This window comes from Meriones unguiculatus, chromosome 10 (assembly GCF_030254825.1).
Source record: "Meriones unguiculatus strain TT.TT164.6M chromosome 10, Bangor_MerUng_6.1, whole genome shotgun sequence".
Lineage (NCBI taxonomy): Eukaryota > Metazoa > Chordata > Mammalia > Rodentia > Muridae > Meriones > Meriones unguiculatus.
Genome location: NC_083358.1, coordinates 16,334,212 through 16,355,764, shown reverse-complemented (window position 1 = coordinate 16,355,764; position 21,553 = coordinate 16,334,212). Strand labels below are relative to the sequence as shown.

The 21,553-nt window shown below is 45.3% G+C and overlaps 1 protein-coding gene and 1 long non-coding RNA gene across 9 annotated transcripts in view; one reads left to right on the top strand and one right to left on the bottom strand.

Annotated features, from left to right (window-relative positions):
• Window positions 1–344: 344 nt before the first annotated feature.
• LOC110546037 (uncharacterized) lies at window positions 345–13,915 on the bottom strand. Of its 5 annotated transcripts, XR_009594547.1 has the most exons (7): window positions 13,783–13,908; window positions 11,539–11,662; window positions 10,219–10,393; window positions 5,240–9,890; window positions 3,033–3,117; window positions 1,012–2,333; window positions 345–742 (listed from the first exon to the last, which is right to left on the bottom strand). It is a non-coding gene; the product is annotated as an uncharacterized LOC110546037 (long non-coding RNA). The 5 variants fall into 5 exon arrangements; XR_009594546.1 differs by having other exon boundaries at window positions 1,012–3,117; window positions 5,240–9,934; XR_009594548.1 differs by having other exon boundaries at window positions 345–776; window positions 1,012–3,117.
• Zfp1 (ZFP1 zinc finger protein) overlaps window positions 13,730–21,553 on the top strand; it is a 24,844-nt gene continuing 17,020 nt past the window's right edge. For all 4 annotated transcript variants that reach the window (XM_060391946.1, XM_021632575.2, XM_021632573.2 and 1 more), the window contains exon 1: window positions 13,730–13,865. The gene's annotated coding sequence lies outside the window, so the exon portion shown is untranslated. The remainder of the gene's footprint in view (window positions 13,866–21,553) is intronic.

Sequence of the window (21,553 nt, the reverse complement as noted above, 5' to 3'; positions counted from 1 at the left end):
CCGCTTCCCAGAGCGTCCTCGAGCAGTGTGGCTGCCGTGCTGCTTCCAAGCAACTCCCACAGCAATTCCGGGGGAGCCTTTGCTGCCACCGTTGAGATAAGCTACCTACAGCTTTGAGTCAGGAATACAAACGCCTGGCAAATTCAGTTACTTAGTTTTTATTCACTATTGTTGTGTACTTGTGCATGGTGAAGGGCAGACTTTGTGGAGTCGGTTCTCTCTCTACTCTCCCAACCACGTTAGGATGGATTTGTCAGAAGAGAAAAAGTATACCAGGTATCATAAATGTTAGGATTGTGCAGCGAAGTAACACGGCGGGTTCATAAATCACGCCATGCGACTGGTTCCATGTGGGAGGTTTATTAAGGGAGGGGGGAAGGGGTCACAGAGACCGTCTCTGGGCAGGGCAGAAGAGAGAGACTGGAGGTGGTGCGAGTTCTAAGGTGACCCAGAGCACACGCAGGTGGTTTCAGGTGGTCCATAGGTGGCTTCACAGATGCCTGACATCCGGTTTGTCAGGTCCCTTGGAGCTGGCCGTAGAGATGCCTGCTTCCGGATCCCAACATTTCTCCCTTTTTGTTTTATTAAAAAGTAAGGAGCTAGGAAGGCGGTGATGGTGGTGAGGGCATTGGGGCAACCTTTGCTCTTCAAGCTACTTGCTGCTGATTAGGGGCGTTGTCGATCTCAGGGTACAGCTGGTCCCCACCATCAGGGTTGATTGGAGAGTCATTGTCATCTGGTTCTGTGGGCAGAGGTTGATAATCCTGTAAGAGTAACTGATTAATGGTTTGGTTAGAGAATTTTTGCATTTGTTGTTGGAAGAATGCATAGAGGAAGTTAATAAAGCAGGGTACAAAAAGCAAAAGCAGAAAGATGAGCAAAAGAGCTGTGAGGAAGGGCAGAATCCATTTCCATAAGAGGTTCTCGGAGGCCCAAGAGTAGAGGCCTTGAGTAGAGGCCCTTTGCTTTTGTAGATTTGTCTGGAGTTGTTGGATTTTGTCTTTACTATACCTGACTGGTTGACATAAAAACAGCATTCCTCCTGGAGGAAGAGGCAAAGGCCACCTTCTTTAGCTGTGAGGAGATCCAATCCGCGTCGGTTTTGAAGTACTACTGCTGCCAGCGAGTCAGTCTGTCCCTGGAGAGTTAGTATTGTCTGAGCCACTTGCTGGAGGTCCTGGATGAACTAGGAAGAAAGCTGATGATACGAAGTTAGTGAAGTGGCTGGTCCTGCTGTCCCGATCCTGACAGCTGCCGTGATTCCTGCAACGGCCAAGAGGGGCAGGATTTGAACTGCCCTTTTATCCTGCTGGCAGCTATTGAGTCCACGACCGGGATTGGTAGGGGCTCCCTTTCATTTATCACCCCCAGCTCGGGAAGAGGAACACCAGCTTGCAAACTCCTGACCAACCAGCAGGCAGATGATGGTAGACCTGAGTACCACAAAGAATTGAGGTATTATTAGCAGTAGGGCATTGGGGATGAGATGAAGTATCAAGGATTATAGTTTTATTACACTCTAAGGAACTTAGCATTCCTACAGAGTATGTTCCAGATGCCTTGAAACAGCTTGCCATGCCAAAGAGGGTGATATGAAAAAGGTTAGGGGGGTTGTGGCAACATCAGAGTCAGGGCAGTTGATGAATAGTGAAGTAAGGTTACTTGACAGAGTCACTGGAGAAGCTGTCAGTGGTAGCTCTGAGTTGGTCCCAGGTGGGACACACAGCCAGCCAGCTTTAAAAAAGCCTGGTTGGGTCACATTAAGGAGCTTGTAGGCTGAGGTGAGAGTGTGAAGTAGGAGACAAAATGACAGGTTTGTATTATTTAGGAGGGGGAAAGTCAGAGAGGCAATGGCCTTTGATGCCGGAGCCCGCTGGCAGAGTCGAACAGTTCCTGAGTGGGGAGTGAGGATTGAAAAATTTAAAGCAAGTCACATCAATACAAGAAAGACGTTCGTGGAACTGCCAAACTTGTTTTCTAAAACTACTTCCCTATAGCAGATATGGTCCAAGGTCACACAAACAAGTTTTAAGGAACTTGGTGAAACTCCCTCTTTTCTCAGTCTCAAGGTGAAGGCCAGGGTGAAAACTGTTTTTCAATAAGTAACAAAGTAGCTAGACAAGCAGCTCTCCACACTTAGAGGAGTGTTTAATTACCTTCTCTACTTCTCCCATCCCCAGGGATTGGGTAATATAACAGGTAGGATCCTGTAGCTGAATGACCACAGGTGGAATGGTGCCTAGCAACAGATGGGTTTTGGACATCTCAGACTTGGGGGTCCACTTGCGAGGCTGGTAAAGGAAGCGATGTTTCATAACTGGTAGGTAGGGTAGCTAGGAGAAGGAGGAAAGAGGATGCTGGTGAACTTGGGGTTAGGCAAATGGATGGAGTAAAGGAGATAAAGGCTCCCACTTTGGCTAAAAAGTCCCTTCCCAGTAAGGGAACTGGACAGGTTGGCATCACTAAAAAGGAATGAGTTAAGGGAACAGCAATGAAAATACAATTGAGTGATTGAGTCCAGCAAGGCTGGTAAGGCTGTCCACCTACCCCAACAATAGGGGAACTAGAAGAAGAGGTTGGTCCCCAATACTCTGTCAGGACTGAGCAAGTGGCTCAGGTGTCCCCAAGGAAGGAGATGGACCACCCCGATACCATGATAATCACTCGTGGCTCCCGGCTAGTGATGGCAATAGTATGGTCAAGGGAACCCGGACACCTTTGGTCATCGATAGCTAGGCTTAGGATATCGGCCGAAGGGTGATCTGGGAGTGATGTCCCCATATCATGGGAGAAACGGTTGCAATCAACAACCGAACGTCTCTCTTGGTGGCATTTTGGACATGGCCCTGGTGCCTTGAGGGGGTTAGGACAAAACTGGGCCCAGTGACCTTCTTGATCACATTTGAAACAATGAGTTCCTCATGCCTTCTAGTAGGCAAGGGAGCCTGGGTAGTGGCTGAAGCTGGTCAGATAGCCTTGGCCAGCATTTGGTATTTTTGCTTGTGGGCTTTCTGATCTCTCCCATGGTATACCTTAAAGGCCAGCGCTAAAACTTCTGCCTGTGGAGTCAGAGGTCCTCTCTCCAAGCATTTAAGCTTAGCCCTGATATCAGGGTAACTATGGGAGAAAAAAAATAGGTCATCAGAAGTTGCCTGCCCTCTGTACTTTCAGGGTCTAGATTAGTATGTTGTAAGAGGGCCTTTGTAAGGTACTCTAGGATTGAGACGGGTTTTCATTCTTGTCCTGAATGACCTCCTGGAGCTTTTAATAATTAACTGGCTTAAGGGCAGCCTTGTGGAGACCAGCCAGGAGGCAGGTCAAAAACTGATCTCTGGCTAAAATGCCTTCCGGGGTATTATAATCCCATTGTGGATCCTGGTTGGGCACCACCGGGGCACCACTGCCTCAGCCCCAACCATTCTAGCCTGTTCCCAAACTCGCCTGTGCTCCTCAGGTAATAGGTTATTGGTAAGAATCATATATATATATATATATATATACATATATATATATGTATATATATATATATATATATATATATATATGGAAGGTAATACTATAAGATTGAGTGAGATATTGAAATTCTTTAATGAAAGTAAAAGGATTAGAGGTATAGGATCCTAGTCTCTTTTCTACTTGAGAGAGTTCAGTTAATGAGAAGGGAATATGCACCCTAACTAGGCCATCCACACCAGCCACCTCCCTCAAGGGAAGAACGGGGGCTTGTTTATGCTGAGTAGAAGAAGGGGGTGTCACTATAGAGCGAGCGTGGGTAACAGGGGCTAGTAGCTGTTGGTGGGGTGAAAGTGGGTGTCAAAGAAAGATGACTAGGATAGCCTGTTGCTAGGGACTGGGGTGAGGGTGCTGGAGAAGCCAAAGAGGAAGAGGAGGAAGCAGAGAAGATTGAGAAAAAGCCAGAGGTTGAGAACAGCGAGGTGGAGTTTCATCTACAGGGTCAAAGGTAGCGAACTCTTGAGATTGAGACTTTATAGCTAGAAAAAGTCGGGTAGGAGAACAGGAAGAGCAGAGAGAAGGGTTAGAGCGGAGAAGAGAGAAAGCGTGAACGTAAGATATCTCCTCCCATTTACCAGATCGCTGAAAGTGATTAAAAAGATCCCATAAAATATTGGGATTTAGGGGCTGGAGAGATAGATGGCTCAGGGGTTAAGAGCACTGACTGCTCTTCCAAAGGTCCTGAGTTCAATTCCCAACAACCACACGGTGGCTCACAACCATCCATAATGAGATCTGGTGTCCTCTTCTGTCATTCTGGTGTACATGCAGGCAGAACTCTGTATACATAATAAATAAATAAATCTTAAAAAAAATACAATAGTATTAAAAAATATTGGGATTTAATGTGCCATTAATTGGCCAATTTGGACCATTATCTAAGGAATATGTAGGCCAAGTTTTATTACAGAGGCATATGAGCGATGAGGCCTTTAACTCAGGCTCCACGTGTAGGGTTTTAAAATTCTCCAGAAGACATCCCAGTCTGGAGGAACGAACAAATGGGCAGTTCCCATTGGGAGGGTAGGAGTCAGTGACCTGCCAGAGGCATGCCAAAGGCAAGGTTTGACTCAGGAGAGTATGACCCTACCTGATCCAACAACTCATCAGCTTTGGCCAGAGACCAAGGGCACAGCTGCCCGTAGGAGACACAGTTTACCTAGTGCTAGGATTTTCGTAGGTGAGTGTGAGAGAGGGAGAAACTGTGCATGTAGAAGGGAAAAAAATCTCTCCCAAGGAAAAGGGGAAGCCCTAAATGGAGGTCAGGAAAAAGGGTCAACCCTAGACAGTGAAGACCGTGGTTGGGGTTCCTCTGTCTCAAAAGGTAGCAGGAAGTTGCTGCCGGATGCTCAACAGTCAATCTTCCCCTACCAAGAGAGGTGTTTATGCTGACCAATGAGGGGAACTCACCAATCCAGTCCATAGCAATCTAGTTGCTCTGGGTCACGAGCAGGTTTAGAATGAAATAGGTTTCTAGCAGCTCAGGTGGGGTAGCAGCGCCAAAAAGCAACCACCACGTGGCATGGCCACTGGAGGCACCTATTCCCAGCCAAGCACACCAGTGTTAGGACTGAGCAGCAAAGTTACACGGCAGGCTCACAAATCACGCCATGCGACTGGTTCCGTGGGGGTTCCGTGGGGGGGGTATTAAGGGAAGGGGGAAGGGGCAGAAGGGGCAGGAGAGAGAGAGAGATTAGAGGTGGTGTCAGTTCTCTTATAAAGTGACCTAGAGCATGGTGCAGGTGGCTTCAGGTGGTCCATAGGTAGCTTCACAGATGCCTGACATCTGGTTTGTCAGGTCCCTTGGGGCTGGCCGTAGAGATGCCTGCTACCGGATCCCAACAGTAGGCGCCTATAATCCCACAGGGGGCCACTGAGTTAGGATGAGGAGAAGCCAGCCTGAGCTACAAAAACAAAGCAAAAAAGGCAAAATTACAAATTTAATCAGGGATATAACTGTCTTTTATTCTCTCTCCATGAACTGAGGCACCCTCCAAGTCTACAAAATCAGACCAAGGCCCAGTGGACAGTGGCGGAACAGTAGGGTTTAACATGGGTTAAGATTCTTTCTTCACAAAGAATGTAGGGGTGGGAGTGGAGGAACTGGTTGTTTAACATCAGGTTGGCCCTCTCGGTAAGGTTAAAGCAGAGGGGACTTTTTGTTGGTGTTAGCTTACAAAGGGAGTCACTGTCACAGCTCATACATGCCTATCTTTACACCTCTGTTCTTTTTCACAACCCCACACTTACTTCCCCAACCACCTTCTCTTCAGGGGTTTCCTTCTCACAAGGACCAAGGTGGGCTGGAATCTCAGCTGGCAGGAAAGCTAGCCTGATGTTGCCTTACAGTTTTGCTTTGATTGTACGGCATTAATAGTAACTCCATTTTGGTTTGGTCTCCGTTTTAGTTTCTTTTCTCAAGGTGTGACAGAAAGAAGAAGACAAACTCCCCATCTGACTGTTAGCAGGCATTTCCTTCTCCCGTTATGAGATTCCCAGGGAAATTCTCATTTCTTGTGGTTCTTTATCAGGGGCTTGTAGAGGGCAGAGGCCATGGGGAGGGAAAGTCCAGGGGCTGTTTCAGGATGGAGGGGTGTAGCCTCGTGCAGTACCCCAGGCTACTCTGTCTTTCTGATAACCAAGGAAGGGTAAGGCATTGGTCTGTCTTTAGAACATCTTCATCCCTACCAAGATGGATACATTCTCAGTTTTTGTTTTTATACTTCAGTCCTGGGGTATAATATGCCTGTGTCTGAAATAAGTATCACAAACATAATACAAGCAGGGATCAAAGTCTGAAGACAATTAATTTAGTTACTTGACATTAACCAAGTCTTCGAGTCATTTCTCCATTTCACTTGGTTTTAGTTACTTTGGAAGGGGTGGCACAGTGATTCCATTTTTGTTGGCTTTCACAGAGAGTTTCGCTACAAATCCCACACTGTCCTCTTAATCACAATCCTCCTGCCTCAGGCTCCCAAGTGCTGCAAGCACTACCATGCCCAATGTGACTTCATTTCAATTTTAACATTTCCTCCCCTTGTCTTTGAACAATGTTTCTCAGAAGAGATGGCTCAGAGGTTAAGAACACTGGCTGCTCTTCCAGAGGTCCTGAGTTCAATTCCCAGCAACCACATGGTGGCTCACAACTATCTATAATGACATCTGGTGCCCTCTTCTGGCGTGCTACCACACAGGCAGGCAGAACATTATACATAATAAATTAAAAAAAAAATTTTTTTTTTAAGAAAAAGGAAAGAAAAGGCCAGAAGTTTACAACTCAGTTATTTTCTGGAATTCTTGAAACAGATTAAGTGCTGCTGCACACTGCCTTAAAACCACCACGAGCATACAAAACTCTAATCAAATTTCTCCCTAGGGGGCATCAAGATACACAAATCACAGTAAGGATTTCCTTAACGCCTTCATTTCTGTCTCAAGTGGTTGAACAGAACCTTAACTGGCTCAACAGAGGCCCCCAAATTTCCGAATTAACAATCCCGTCATACAGTGGCATAATATTCCAAATGGTTCAACACAACCCAAACAGCTCAGAGTTCTAAAAGACAAAGCCAGGCACCACACAGCAATTACGAAAATGGTTCAAAATGAACCTAAACAGCTCAAAGGTGCCCCAAACCAACAGGAAAGCAAAGCCTGGGATGCACTGACTAGAAAGAAACTAAGAATCAAAATTTTTTGAAGTCTAAATACTCTTTTCTCTATTTCATCCAATAAAGGTAAGAAGCAACTGATGTCCTCTGAAATGGGAAGAAAAGGAAAAGGTCCTGGAATAAAGTGACACCAGCAGCTGTGTGGGACCCTTCAATCTTCTTCACCTGACATCATTTTGTCCTAAGTGGATAAAACCAAAAGAAGTCTCTCTTTTCCTGGTTAGGTCACTGAAATTGTGACTTGGAGTTGCTAGGGCCAGAGCCTGGGCCCCGGCATGTCTAACAAGCCAGGTTTAGCCACCCACTGCCAACAGGCCACTTAAGCAAACAAATAATACTGAAGAGCAGAATAAGATTTATTAAATGTGACCATATTATGTGGTTGTAAATGTAAATGAGTGTTGAGCTATAAAATACATATTATTATTACTAGCCCTATAATTATTGTGGTGGTGGTATTTAGCCCGCTATCACAAATAATAAGACACAGACACCTGGTAGATTTTAGAATTGCTTATTTACCTTGGGCAGATATTTCTACCTACACTGTCTCAACAACCTCACCATCCACCGTCCAGCCCCTATCCAATGGCATCTGCCTTCACCATCCTTATCTGGGGCTACCTACCATCAACAATCTTACGAATACTTGCTTATATTTGGTGTTTTTCCATCCACACCATTCTTGGAGTCCTTCCTCATGGCCCATGTGGTTTCTTCTTCACGCTAATCCCACTGTGGCATCCTCCTTTCTCCTCTCTTCCCATCCATCTTCTTCCCATGATCCTCCTGTCCTCAAAAGCCTGGGAACCCATTCTGCCCTGCCCAGGAATAGGCCATTTAATCAGCCAATCAGGTAGGTTTACACAACAAGGACAGGTGTATCATGGCAGTAACAGATCTTGAGGGCCAGTAATTAGCAACAAAAACAAAATACAAGCATCAGACCAACCCCAACAATTCCCCTTTTCTGTCTAAATAAAAAGGCCATTTTTAATATAGTAAAAATAATTATGAAACCATTAAAAAACTAATAGGTAAGAATATATATATATATATATATATATATATATATATATATATTCTAGTCTTCTAGTCTAAATGTATTTGGCTATCTTGAAGAAAATATCTATCCTGTATATGAGAGTCTAAAGATTTGTACCTGTTATTTTTATTATAATTTGCATTTATAAACTTAAAAACATCTATCTAGACCTGAAATATCTCTTTAATTTCTAAGCAACTAAGCTAGTTGGAAAACTATGACTATCTGTTCTTCAACCCCATCAGAGACTTGAGAAGGAATAAAATTAATTATTTGAGTAAATATGAAGTACATGCTAGCAGCTTCCAAAAATAACCAAAATGACAGAGACAGTTTGCTCCCTGAACTCTACTCTTTAAACACTGGAGCATCATCTTCAGCCTTCTGGCCCAGTATATTTGACAGATGTATATGTGAAGCAGAAGCTATTTAGGACTTGCTTACCCTGTCTTGGCAGAGTTCGGCAGTCTACTTGGTTTGTATTTAAGCTTGCCCATTTTAGGCAGAATTCTGTCTGTTATGAAGCGAGGGCATTTTATTTGCCCAAGTGGCTGGTTTGCCACTTTTGAAGCCATCTCCACATGGAGGTTCTTTGATGCTCATCATCTTCTTTGAGGTAGGCTGGGTGCTACCGGGAGATGACATGTCTCATTGTTAAAGAATCATTAAAATAATAAAAACATTTTAAATGCCATGTTCTGTAGGTCTCTATGATTTTTGAAGACTTATTTATTTTTATATAATCTATCTGTGTATAGAATCATGTCTATCTGTTAAATCTAGGATATATATTTCTGTGATAGATTAGACTAGTGTCTGATAGGACCATGAGTTGATTACCAATTACATTTACCAATTACCAATTGTATTACCTAATATCCTAAAAGCTTATAATATTAGTTTTAAAGTATTGAAAGTTAGCCTTAAATTTGTATCAATCTAACAAAATTTATACCAATGTATCATAAATACTTACTTTTGTATTACTATACAAAATCCTATGCCAATGAGTTAAAAATAACCTGATTTGAGAATAACAAAGTCTTAAGTTGAGTAGATTCAATAATCTACCTTCTGTCTTATTATTCCTATAAGATATGTTTTTATTTCCCTTTCTTTTCAACCCTTTTCTCCTTATCTAAAAAAGAAAGATAGAGGAAAGAAAAGAGAGAAATCCCTGAATCTAACTCTGTCTTCTCTCTGAATAAGGCCATTAATAACTTATAACCATCTCTCAATGACAATAAACATTCATAGCCTCCCAAAACAACCAAAAACTTAAGGAAAATGCAACTTCACTCTCAAGGTTGCTTCTACCTGATTTAGATACAAAAAAAATCCTATTTGGGGGCCCAAAGGAAATTGGGGAAAATAGTTAAGTAAGCTAGCATTAACATTTGTGATCCAGTTTCTAAATGTTGAGAAATTCCAGACTTCATAGAAGTCCTGTTTGGAACAGTCTGAAACACTGGACCAGTTGAGATCAGCAGCTTACTCTGAAGCTGTTTTGGGAGCAGGCTTCGGTGAGGAACAGCAACTGAAGTACAAGTAGAATGCTGGGAACATGCAGGATGCTGGAACAGATGTGTTAGCGTCTCAGCATGCTGGAGGGATGAATCCTGTCAGGTTTGATCCAGCATCACTGGTGTCCAGTTCTTCTGTTTTGAAAATATATAATTTCTTACAAGTCCTAAATACAGTCCTAAAATTATAAATATATGCACAGATCAATTAAGGATGGCTCTCTGCTCTTTGTGTGAGCAGAAGACATCTGTAAATCTTTATTCATGCTGTTTGAAAGGATGGCATGTACATGTTATGGGAAGTTTGTAGCCAATAAGAATTAATGGTTTGCATAGACATCCAATCAGTCAGTTTTGGAACTATTCCCATGTAGTGGGATGGACAGTATAAGTTACCATTATTGTTGGATATACAAACATTATCATTAGGAAGAGGAGCCAGGAGATCCAGTGACCCACTCACCTCCAGTCCATCATCACTGTCCCAGCTCCAGTCTCTCCTGCAAGGTGGTTCTGACAAGTTGTCAGAATTGCATGAATTCTCTTTCTGGGAGACAAGCTTTGCCTCTGGTTGGCACCAGAATCCCAGCCTTTTCCTCTTTCCAGCTTGTGGTCCATTGTCTCAACAGCTTGATAGCCTAAGGGAGGGACACAGTATCTGTTTATACTATCTTCTTTCCTGTAAGGATGGTTATACAAACACATCACTTTTGAATAAGTAATTTCAGTCTCCTGATCCCTAAAGGCTCATGTTCATCTCATAATGCAAAATTCATTTAGCCTACATTTAAAGTTCCCAAAATCTTAACTGTTCCAAAATTGTTCAAGAGCCCCAGTGTCTTCTATGAAGTCAAGGCAATCTCTAAAGCAGGAGTCCACAGAAAATAAAACAAAACAACATACTTCCAATATGACACGGAGTGCACATTCCCAGCTCGGAAAGAAAGAATGAAATGATAGCAAGGAAATATTTCCCAAAGCAAGATCAAAACCCAGCAGGGCAAACACCAAACCCTGCAGCTCCATCTCTGGCCTCTGGGACTCAAAACAGAACCATCTGGACTCTAACAGCCTTAGGCAGCTCTGCCCATATAGCTCTATGGAAGTACACATACTGGCCAGGCTCCAATCCGTGCCTGCAGATTTTCTCAGCAGACATCCCAAGGTCCTGTCCTCTCCAACATCCTGGAGCCCCCATTGCAGTGTTAGGCTTCACCTTCAGACCTTCATACAGTGGTCTCTCAGGGCCTCCCTACAGAGAATCTGACTCTGCCACACACTGAATGGACTGGGAAGCTTTCTGGAACTTTAGCACAAACTTCTGTGACCCCCTTACTCTTGCATATTTCTTGTCTTAAAACAAAACAAAAAATCACTACCATGTGGAAGATATGGTCAAGTTCCATTTTCTTGCAACAAGGAAACATCTCAAGCTTGAGATGTATCTTGTTCCCCCAGGAACACAGTTACATCAGCCTCTCTGTGCCTTCCAGGCTGACCCAGTAAAAATACTTCCCTGGATATTTATTTTGGAGCAGAGAACCCCGTGGTAGCATTCTCCCAGCACTCAGGGAGGCAGAGGCAGTCAGATCTCTGTGAGTTGGAGGTCAGCCTGTTCTACAAAGCAAGTCCAGGACAGCCAAGGCTACAAAAAGGAGGAGGAGGAAGAGGAGGAGAAGGAGGAGGATGTCACGTTTCAAACTGAATATAGTTCAACTGGTAGCATGTTCACACAAAGCCCTATGTTCTATCTCTAGACCTACACAAAGGTAATAATGCACACCTTTAATTCCAGCATTTCAGGAGGAAGAGGCAGGAGAATGAGAGGTCTAAGGCTCTTCTGGCTTCATAGTGATTACTCCACTCCTGGGTACTAACTTCAAGAACTGTCTTCAATATTTGAGACCCTGTCTCAGGAAAAGAAAGAAGAAACAAAGAATATTTAACAAGGGGGCCGGAGAGATGGCTCAGTGGTTAAGAGCACTGGCTGCTCTTCCAGAGGTCCTGAGTTCAATTCCCAGCAACCACATGGTGGCTCACAACCATCTAAAATGAAATTTGGCGCCCTCTTCTGGTGTGCAGGTGTACATGGAAACACACATTGCATACATAATAAATAGTTAAAAAAGAATGTTTAGCAAAACTACATTTTTAAGACTTATTTATGTATATGAATGCTGTATCTGCACATACACCTGCACGCCAGAAGAGGGCACTAGATCACATTATAGATGGTTGTGAGCCACCATGTGGTTTCTGGGGATTGAACTCAGGACCTCTGGAAGAGCAGCCAATTCTCTTAACCACTCCGCAGTCTCTCCAGCCACAGTGTGTTTTTAAAACCTTCCTCTGAGCCTGGTGGTAGTGGTAGGAGTGCAGGCCTTTAATCCCAGCACTCAGGAGGCAGAGCTGGTTAGACCTTTGTGAATTGGAGGCCAGCCTGGTCTACAGAGTGAGTTCCAGGACAGCCAGGACTGAAACAGAGAAACCCCATCTCAAAACAAAAACAAACAAACATACAAAAAAAAAAAAAAATGCACCAAAACAAAAAACCCCAGCTTCCTCTGAACTCTTCCTTTATTGAATTTTGCAAGTTCTTCAGAAAGAGTTCTCATTCGGTGGTATTAGCATAAGAGAAAGTGTGTGTGGGGGGGGGAGTTTCACTCTTCTTTTGGTATCTCCCAGCTTCATCTCAAAATATGCATACCTTTTTACAAGAATAGGGACATTTCCATTCCTGTGCAGATGTGTATATGTGGTGCTAGGAATCAAACCCAAGGTCTTTACGAGCTAGCAAATGTTCTATTATTGAATTATTGAATCTCTAGCCGAAATAGGACCACACTTGACAGATTCTCATATAATTCCTGCCTTTATTTTTCATTTCTCAGTTAATTAGACACCTCCATTATGTGATCAGCAGACATCGTTTTCAGCATCTCTTCCAATCCTATTTGCACTTTCACAAACACTGAAAGACCTATACTGTTTACAGTCTTTTGCAAATACAAACGAAGATGTAATGCACATTCTCTTTTTAAAAGCACTTTAGGATATTTTTGAGCGTGTTTGTGCATGCCCTTACAAATGTGCCCCAGCGTGGAGCTCAGAGGACAACTTGTGGGAGTTGGTTCCCCTCTTCCAGCATGTGGGGGATCAGGGATATAACTAGATTGTCAAGCTTAGTGGCAAGCACCTATACCCTGAGTCATCTTACCAGCCCTCTTTCTGCTGTCGTTTTGTTTTTTTGAGGCAGAATCTACACAGCCCTGGCTGTCCTGGAACTCACTGTAGTCCAGGTTGGCATCAAATTCAAAGGGATTTAACTCCCTCCGCCGCCCGAGTACTGGGATTAAAGCCACTCCAAGCCTGTTTTTGAGATTGGTCCACACTCTGTATCCCAGGCTAGCCTGGAACTCACTGTGTAGCAGCCCCGCTCGTTATCACACTTACAGAAATAATCCTGCCTCGGCCTCCTCAGTGCCAAGATTACAGAATTATCACAAACTAGAAACATTTATTTTCCTCTCTTTTCTTTCTGAGACATCACACATATTCCAGGTTGGCCTTGAACTAATCCTCATGCTCTACTTCTGAGCATTGGGGTCACTTCTGCTCCTTTCCTCCTCCCTCGGATGAGATGAAAGGTTTGCACTCCCACGCCCAGAAAGGTGTGTGTGATCCTTACACGCTTGAGATTAAGGTTGATTTCTGCCTTAGTGTGCATACTTTGTAGTTGAAAAGTGGCAATCGAATACTCGTGTCATTTCCAAAAACCCAGGTTTTTAACGGCGTAGGAGGAGAGAAGGGACTGGACTCACAGTCAGGTGTGAGATCAGAACAGTCCGGACTCACTTAACTTGAACAGCATTTCCTGCCCTACAAACAACGCGTAGACTTCCCAGAGTCCCCAGCGGCGCGGCCCGGAGGCCTATGGGAACTGTAGTCCTAAAACTAGCGTCACTGTTCGGGGGACTCTGGGATCTGCGCGCTTGCGCGAACGCGCTGGCGGTCGCCCTTCCCCCACCTGCAGTCGCGAGTGGGTGACAGGGCCCCCTCGTCCGCGCGCCTCGTGACCCGGAACCGCGAGTGGAGGCTAAACCCCTCCAGGTATGTTTGCACGGCCTGGGGTGCGCGGGCCCGGAGCCCCAACTCGGGCGCCTCGCGGGCTGCGGCGACCCCCGGCCGCAGGGTCGGGCCTCGATCCCTTCCGACAGTCGTCCCTGTGCGCCAGCGCGTGCGCTCGGAGGAGGACCGGCGGCCGCCGCCTCCGGCCCCTCTTTGTCAGGACACGCGCCTCCGCCGGGCTCGCGGGGCTCGGGCCGCGCGGGAACGAGTCCGGAAGCCCGGCGGGCGCGCGCGTGCCCCTCCGCGAGCGGGTGGGGGCGGGGCCCACGCCGCCGGCCACGCCCCCGAGGCCCGCTTAGCGGCGTCCCGTAGCCTCCTTGGTGTTTGCAGTTAGACTGTCACGGAATTATCACCTCTCCCCCGTTACTTCCGGTTTGAGCTTCAGCATACACAGATTTGTTTATTTATTTTTTTTATTTTTGGCTTTTCTGGGTAGATTAGGTTGGCCAGCAGCTTGCCATGTAGCCTAAGCTGGCTTCGAACTCGAGAACTGGACAAGCCCAGCCTTACCTCTTACTTTCCTGACTAGAGTTGTGATTTTTACTTTTTTTTAAAAGCTTTCATACACGTATATATTGTATGTTAAGCATACCCCCCATATCTTGCTGTCGCCTTTGCTTAACCCTCCCCTTCTGCTATTTCCCTTTAACCTCCTAGTTTCATTTCAGTACATGATTTTGTGCTTCTATATAAAAATCTAAGAACCACAAGTCAGAGAACACATATTTGTCTTTTTGAGAGTAATTTGTTTGTTTGTTCTTTTTTTGAGACAGGGTCTCACTGTAGCCTTGGCTCTTCTGGACTCACTCTGTAGACCAGGCTGGCCTCAAACTCACAGAGATCGCCTGCCTTTGCCTCCCAGAGTGCTGGGATTACAGGTGTGGGCCACCGTGCCCAGCTGAGAGTAATTTAGTATGATTCTATTCAGTTGCATCCATTTTCCTGCAAATGATATAACTCAATCTTTTAAAAAAATCAATTAATTTATATAGTATTCTTCCTACTCATCAGAAGAGGGCACAAGAGCTCATTGTAGATGGTTGTGGTGGCTGGGACTTGAACTCAGGACCTTTGGAAGTACAGCCAAAGTACTGATTAAGTACTCAGAGACTTAATCTTTGAGTCATCTCTCCAGCCCATAACTTTTTAGCTAAACAAAAATCCCTTGTGGGGTTAGTGAGAAGGCTCAGTGGGTAAAGCCACTTCCCACCAATACTGAAAATCTGAGTTTGAGCCCTGGAACTCGTATGTTGCTACGGAGATAACTAGAGAGCAGATTTCTGAAAGTTGTTCTCCAACCCAACATGTGCGCGTGCGCACATGAAAAAGTTAAGAATTATGTATGTCATGTTTTCATTATCCATTCCTCTATTGTTGGACACCTGTGTTGGATCTGTAACATAGCTCTTTGTGAATGATGCTGGGGAAAACCCCCCGCAAAACGATGTGTCTCTGTGGTACGGGAATCTCCGCATGAAGACCTAGGCGTGATGTAGCGGAGTCCTACGTCTGACTACGATCTGTCAGTTTCTGGAGAGACCTCTGTGCTGACTTCCATAGTGGCTGGACTAACCCTTCCCCCGGTGGTGTGAGGGCTCCGCCGTTTGTGCGCATTCTTGCCAGCGTTTCTTGGTTGGTTGGTTGGTTGCCATTCTGACTAAGGTGAAGTGTGTGGCGGTTTGGATAGACTCTTGTATTTGAATGCTTGGCCGTAGGGAGCGGCACTATGAGGAAGTGTGGCCTTGTTGGAGGACTTCTGTCACTGCGGGGGCAGGCTTTAAGGTTATATATGTTCAAGCTGTCTCCGGTGTGGCACAGTCCCCTTCTGCCTGCGGGTCAAGATGTTGGACTCTCAGCTCCTCCAGCGCCGTGTCTGCCTGCAGACCATGGTGATTCCCGCCGTGACGATAATGGACTAAATCTCCGAAACTGTAAGCCAGCCCCAATGAAGTATTGTCCTTTAGAAGAGTTGTGCCGTCATGGTCTCTTCACAGCAGTGGAACCCTAAGACAAATGGAACTCACTGTAGTTTTGATTTGTATATCTATGATGGCTAGTGAGGCTGGACGTTTTTTCTTCTTTCTTTTAAAGATTTATTTATTTATTACTTCTACAACGTTCTGTGTGCATGTGTGCCTGCACACCAGATCTCACTATAGATGGCTGTGGTTGCTGGGAATTGAACTCAGGACCTTTGGAAGAACAGCCAGTGTTCTTAACCTCTGAGCCATCTTTCCAGCCCTGGTTGAACTTTTTTTTTTTTTTTTTCCATTATCTTTTAGGAACCACTTGTTTTGATGAGAAGCAGGGATCTGGTCTCAATGACTACTCTGTCATGCCAGCCAGTATTTTCGGTATTTTATCTGATTCAGCTTCCAGGTTGCCCACTTGGTGGCTTTCTCTGCCCATGTATTTCCTTTGCTGGTGAAAGAGCGGTCTTTTTAGTGATCACTACAAGTGAGTAAAAGCTGCTTTTGAGGTTGCATCAGTGTTTCTAGCAAGAAAATGCCCGTTCTTTGTTTCACTGGTGAGCTTTTGGCCATTAATAACTCTTCTTTCCAAATGGCCACATGGGCATGTAGTTCCAAAGACCCACACTTAGAGTCTATTTACTTACGCAAGTTGTAGAAATCCAATTAGGGCAGGAAGGACAGGAATGGCTCAAAGGGCTGTGAGGTCTGTGGCTAGCGGCACATCGGTGGCGTGGTTTTCTGAGCTCCCCCTTTCAAATTCCGCTTTTCTGTCACAGGGCATAATTTAGTGTTTGGCAGGTCAGGATTGTCATCAGCGTGTGATGCTGTGTTAATGTGCTGCTAAGCCAGTGGCGTGTCTTTATCTTTGGGCGCTGCAGGACATAAGTTTTGATGCTTCACCCTTAATCAAGAAAAGCTTGAGTCAGGCGCGGTGGCACTTGCCTGTAATCCCAGGACTCCAGGAGGCAGAGGGAGGTGGATCTCTGAGTTTGAGGCCAGTCTGGTCTGCAAAGCGAGTTCAGGACAGACAAGGCTACACAGAGAAACCCTGTCGGGGGGGGGGGGGTGAGGGGTGAAGCCCTAAAATGCTGCAAGCGGACCGTAGTGAGCCACTCTGGTGGGAGTGCAGAAGACAGCGCCAGGAGAAACTTAGGGAGCTGGGAGAGCACAGCAGTTCAGAGTGCTCCCTGCATTCGCTGAGAGGATAGTTCAGTTTCTAACAGCCATGTCGAGGGACTCACAGCTCCAGGGAATCCGGCACCCTCTTCTGACCTCTTCAGGCACCCACACATACGTGGCATGCACTTGTAAACATACACACATACGCAAAAATAAATCTTAGAGAGAAAGGGAGAGGAACACAGATAGTGAAGGCTAGTGAGGTTTCATAGGGAGGCAAGGCCTTCCCTGAAATGGTCTAGAGGCCATTTATGTCATATGCTGGCCAAGAACCGGGCTGCCTTCTGTCCATATCCTGAGAATCTGAGTGAGGCTGAATTCAACAGTAGTGGATTAATTTGTTTGGTGGCTTAGTGATTAAGACACTGCTGCTCCTCGAGAAGACCTGGGTTCAATTCTAACGCCATCTTTTGGATGACATGCAGACTTTATGAAGTTTACTGCACGCTACTCCTATCCCAGTGTTCCGCGCCAGACAACAGCAAGAGAGCAAAACTGTGTGGTTTGGTGGGGAAAAGGAGGGAACTTAAACCTGTAGGCTGTGAGGCCGATGCTGAGAAGGCGGCTGCAGCTGTTAGAGAGGGAGACCTGCTCTCACTAAGACCTTAGGGGACGTGCTCTAGGGCACTGCCCTAGAGAAGGTTGCAGTTTGTAACAAAGCATTCACTTGAATGCAGAGAGCCTGAAGTAGGTTGCCACTGAAGGAGCCCTCTGAAAACCACCCCTTGGGAAGGTGTTTCCTCCAGGTAAGCTTGGAAGGCAGATGGGCTGACACAAGTCTGGCCCAAAAGGGCCAAGCTGCACTGGAATCAAGCTTTGGCATCATGGTATAGGTATAATAGATGGGAGAGTAAGGGGATCAGGAGGCTTATGCCAAATTTGTGGAAGGCTGCTGAGGCCAAGCAAAATGGCCATAGGAGGAAGCTGTGAAAGCTGTCAGGTCTAAAGGACACTCTAATTCCCCAAACTCCAAAAGGCTGTCCAAACAGCCAAAAATAAGCTCAGCTTGGACTGTAGGAGGATTTCTGGCACTTAAATTAAAGCCAGCATTCCCCGGGAACTTGTGAAGCTGGTTCCCATCTACCAAAAGAAGTCATTTCCCTTATGCAGCAGGGACATATGGCTACCAGTGGCACGTGTCAGTTTATCAAAGCCCGCGGTGGCCTCTAGGCTCTCTCAGTATCACAAATACCTGTTATGTGCCTCAGAATCCATGCTAGCATCCTAGCCTTTCTCAGCTTCCCAGGCTTTCCTCCTCCCAGCTGCAGTGGTGGGAATCCGTCTAGTGCTCAGATAAGCCACTGGGGCATTCTCAGATATGCAGGCTGAGTTTTATTTGTGACTGGGTGTGTGCAACCAGCCCTCCATATTTGCTGGTTCAACATCCAAGACCTCGTATCTTTCGTTCTCCTTATGATGGCAAGGGTGCATGCAAACCAGGTAGTAGTGGGGCTCTGTCACAAGTCTGGCCAGAATCAGTTACAGCCTGTAAATCCCAAGAAAGAAAGGTGTTACCACAGCATCCTTGATTAGGGGATCAGGACAAAGAGGGTAGAGGAATGTTAATTCAGAACATGGCTGTTCTGACGAGATCACATCTGAAGACCTTCTAGGTCTTTGTGATCCACCTGGAATGCAAATATACCTTTAATCTAGGAGACAGAGGCAAGTAGATCTGAGTTTCAAGGCCAGTCTCTTCTAGAGCAAGTTTCAGGTAAAGAAAAACTTAGGTTCAGGTGTGGTGGTACATGCCTTTAATCCCAAACAGTGAAGGTAAAGTTAGTTTGTAGAAGGAAGCACCCATGTTTGAAAGTGATGTCTAATTGAGTGTCACAAACCATGATAAATCAGAAAGACTTGACAGAATAGGATATGTCTAACTCTCATGAGAAGAGTGAGGAGAGGGAAGCTACTTAAGGGGCAATGAGAGAGACAAAAGGCAGTTTTACTGGGACAGTAAGAGAGAAACAGGTTACAGAGGGAGAGAACTCAGGTGAAGACCGAAGGAGTCAGGAGATTACAGCAGATTGAAGCCAAGCAGAGAAGTTCAGGGGCCGAGAGAAAGTCAGCTGGGAGATGAGTTTGAGCCAGAGCAGCCGAGTTGAGCCAGCCCAGAGCTCTGAAAGAGCAAGAAAGGCTGAGCTTATTAAGCAGTAAGTCTCAGAGGTGAAAACATTCTAGGCCTGGGTTAGCAGTTAGCAGAAGGAGGCAGTAAGACTCCGAAACAACAATTGAACTGGGAGAATAAGTTTTTACCAAAGGGTAAGTAGGGAACATGAGGCATGTTCCTGTTCCTTGCAGATCCTCTAGTGTGAGGGAAGCATGGTTGAGCCACGGGCAGTTGGTGTTTGTTTTGTTTTTTTCCAATCTGGTGTGTAGGACTCTGCCGAATGTTGGTTATATTGGGCTCAAGAGAGACTAGAGTTACCGCACCCCTGTGTAATAAGGGGTTCTTGGATCTAACCAAAGCCTTTGACAACATCTTTAGTAAGTCGTGGCTGACTCACATTGTGGTTAGCAAAGGTAGCAGTCAAGGTGTCCAATAGGGGCTTTTTAAGTTCTTGTTCAATGGGAAACAGGTGTCTGGCTGTATGTATGGGTGTCAGCCTCCTGTTCTAGGGTTGCCAGGGCCACAGACTCTAGTTTTGATTTAGGAGTGAGTGATCGACCTCCCTATTTGGTCCTACAGGGTTTGGGAGTGATCTAAAGTATTGTCCCTAAGTTCAGTCCCCAGGTCTCTGCCTGTCTGATATTTCCTGAGACTCCCAGGTCCATCCTTTATCCCAGACGTCTCCTAGAAGGAATCCCAACTTTTTAGGGTTATGGTTATAAGGTTACAGTAAACTTGGACGTTCTTTTTTTTTTTTTAAGATTTATTTATTTATTAAGTATACAATGTTTTGACTGCATGTACACCTACCTGCACACCAGAAGAGGTCACCAGATCTCATTATAGATGGTTGTGAGCCATGTGGTTGCTGGGAATTGAACTCAGGACCTCTGGAAGAGCAGCCAGTACTCTTAAATTCTGAGCCATCTCTCCAGCTCCAACTTGGAAGTTCTGTTGGCCCCTATGGTAATAGCAATATAACGATCATTGTCTTTGGACCAGGAGGACCAAGATTCACACCCCCAGTTTTTACAGTGATAGTCTCCATTTTGTTCACAAAGTGATCAGAGAAACCCTGTCTCAAAAACTAAAACTAAACTAAACTAAAATGAAATAAAAAATGATGATCCCTATTGAGACCTTTCAAACTCCAAATCTCCACAACGTAACAGTAGTTCTAGCTCCTGAGGCCCCAGATAGTGAGGCACCAGGACTGTCCTTTAGTTCCCTAATCCAGACCATAATGTGCAAAGCTCTGTCTTGAAAGCTAACGGACTGAGTAGGGTTTGCTGAGCTCCCCTGGTTACCATGGAACCTGTTTGAGTGTTCAGTAGTTTCCAGTCACAAACCTTAGGCTGATAATAATTGAAGCCGGAGGCAGGGACATGAAAACCCAACAGAAAAGAATCAAGATTTGACCAGTCTTAGCTTTATTGGGCGAGCGGGGTTTCACTTAATTGTCCATTGGTGGGTATTCAAGGGGTCGTCTTCCTTTGGATGAGATGATTAATCCTATCCACCTTGGCAGCTGCAGTCTGAGTGATCAGGATCATTGTACAAGGTTCCTTCCGGAGGGGCGTCAGAGAGTCTGCTTGATGCCATTTAACTCAGACTGGAACCCGTGCGGGACAGTGGGAAGCAGGTACACTGCTCACAACAGGAGGAACAGATTTTTCTGGATCTTTTTGTAGGGCCTGGACAGACTGGAGTAACTGTTAGATATTTCTGCAACTCCTCCAGTATGTCCTAGACTGCAACTTCAGTCTAGGACAGACTGGAGAAGGTCTTCCACACATAATTTCACAAGGACTCACTCCTTGAAAATAGGGAATATTTCCAACTCTTAAAAGAGCAAAGGGGGCTGGAGAGATGGCTCAGAGGGTTGAGAACACTGACTATTCTTCCAAAGGTCTTGAGTTCAATTCCCAGCAACCACATGGTGGCTCACAACCATCTATAATGAGATCTGGTGCCCTCTTCTGGCGTGCAGGCACACCAGCAGAAGGAATACTGTATAAATAATAAATAACAAATAAATCTTTCAAAAAAAAAAAAAAGAGCAAAGGGGAGGAGTGCCATCAGGTCCTCAGCAGGGTCCAGTTGATTCTGTTTGTCCTGAACTCTGGGGGTGATAAGCCATTAACCTCCAAGGCTGTACCTTGTACAACCTGAGATATAAAGGCTCATCCTAACCCTGAATCCTGATTTTTGCTACTGGACCATGGAAGGAAAACATGCCTGTGCCCTTGATTTGACCTTAAATGATATTGAAGCCCCCAGCAAATGAGTAGCTGGCTTATGATGGTGCTACCACACCAAACTTCATCCTTTCAGACATGGAGCGTTGGGATTTGGTGTTTGCCTACTGGGTTTGGGGCTTGCTTTGGCATAATCTTTCCTTATTATAA